General features: G+C 36.4%; 1 non-coding gene across 1 annotated transcript; it reads right to left on the minus strand.

The window, feature by feature from the left end:
* Window positions 1-1,710: 1,710 nt before the first annotated feature.
* Trnaf-gaa lies at window positions 1,711-1,783 on the minus strand. The gene has a single exon. It is a non-coding gene; the product is annotated as a tRNA-Phe (tRNA).
* Window positions 1,784-2,019: the final 236 nt, after the last annotated feature.

The following is a 2,019-nucleotide window of genomic DNA, read 5'->3' on the forward strand; positions in this document are numbered from 1 at the left end:
CGGCAGTAGGACCTCCATACAGCCGCTTTAGGGGTAGCGACAGCCGTGGGACTTCCTCTCGATGCTTCAGTAGCAATAGACATGGTCTACTCACACCCCACCCATGGGAATTCATCCACATGAGTCCTGGAAATGCAGTACAATAGGATTACTTATGTAAACATTAATTATTAATAATATTAGCTAACAAACTTACTTCTAAATATAATATTATACATTTTTAAGAGAAAACTACCGTAAAATATGTAAAAAACTAAAAATTTACAATAAAATGGATTTGAAATCAAATAATTGAAATTGTATTCTGGCCATTAGAAGGTGAAAGGAGAAAACTGGAAGTTCCTACCTAGAAGTTCAATAAAAACATATTAGATATAAAGGTAAATGTTCACCAGAACTGCAGGTGCAAGGATCCTGGAAGTTCCTGCACATCCTTAAGGAAGTCCTTCGCGGCCACGTTGTTGAAATCCCACGAAGAGATGCAGGCGCCAACTGATGCCTCCGGTTTCGGTCCGGGTGCTGTGCCATTCATAAGGATTCTGGGGTAGTGGCCACTGCCTTGTACATCCTATCCAGCTTTTGGCCTGATAAACAAGGGTCTCAGCCTGTTATTTGCCTAAAATCCTCGTGGAATTCCTTCGTCCCCACGTCGCAGTCACGTTTTTTACAATCCTGCGAAGCGATGGATTTAAAGGCGATTTAAAGGAATTCCCCGGGTCAGGTGCTGCGCCATCCACAGAGAAACCATCTCTAGATGCTGGATTAGCTTGAAGTCATCCAGGCATCGTCCTTTTGTCCATTTTTTCAGTTCTTTGTTGAGTTATTAACTCATTTATTTGTTTACGTTTTGATTAAAGTGACCAGTTGCTCTTGAAGCTACAAATACCATAACTTTTGGCCAACCACATACTGATGTCTCTGGGCGCCTGGTAGTCCAAATCTAAAAGGCACCGAAAAAAATGGAGGCATTACTTTTGTTTTAAAATAAAACGAATCGTAAAATGCAATTCCGAATAAAATTTAAAGTATTTTTACAGGAAACACTTTAAACTTAAAAACAATATATTACATTTTTTGCTTCACTTTTTAGGGGATATTTTTACTATTTTGAAAGTAAACTAAAAACAGAATACCTTTTATGAATCAGCGTTCTATTCCCCTTTTAACTGCATCAAAATATTTGAAATGTGGAACAAAAAAAAATTTGGTCCAATTTTCAGAAAAAATCATGATGGTACCCCTTGGAAAAATTTCGAAAATCGGGTCAAAAATTTTATTGTCAGATTTTGTTAGAGAATGATTCTACTCTGAATTCTCAGATCGGAAAGGTATAACATTTCTATGTAGGATGAAAATTGACTGAGATATGACCTCTAGAATGGCGGATTATATGGGAATTGAAGATTTATTTTACTAATAGACTGTAAGATGCTTTTGAATGATAAAATATATTCACAATTTGTCTTTTTCACGATGAGAAGATATAATTCGAACAAAATAAAAGCTTTGATTAGCGCGGCTTGCGTTGAACAGTCTGGCAACGCTACCAAAATAAAAGCTTTCTTGAATTTGTTATTTAACGATACGGATTCTTTTTAATAAAATATAAACTATAAACATAAATAATAAACCGAATATAATATTTCTGAAGTAGAAATTAAATTGTTTTTAAATTGTAACATAAAAAATAAAATAAAAAGAAATCAGTATTGCCGAAACCCGGGATTGAACCGGGGACCTTTAGATCTTCAGTCTAACGCTCTCCCAACTGAGCTATTTCGGCACTTGGAGCTACCTTGGCCAAAAACCCAGGTGGCCCAAATCCTGGCCTTGACATTCGCGGATATCTATGTATTTCGAAGCTCGAATTAATCAAATCAAATGGCACAGACTAATCAGAGTTCATTAATAATCATATCAGCTAGTGAATAAATGGAATCTTTCCGGAGCCGCGAATTAATTAGTTAAACACGGTTATGAACAATAGAACATTCACTTACCGGCTCCCTCCATAGTTTC

Source organism: Drosophila ananassae, chromosome XL (assembly GCF_017639315.1).
Source record: "Drosophila ananassae strain 14024-0371.13 chromosome XL, ASM1763931v2, whole genome shotgun sequence".
Lineage (NCBI taxonomy): Eukaryota > Metazoa > Arthropoda > Insecta > Diptera > Drosophilidae > Drosophila > Drosophila ananassae.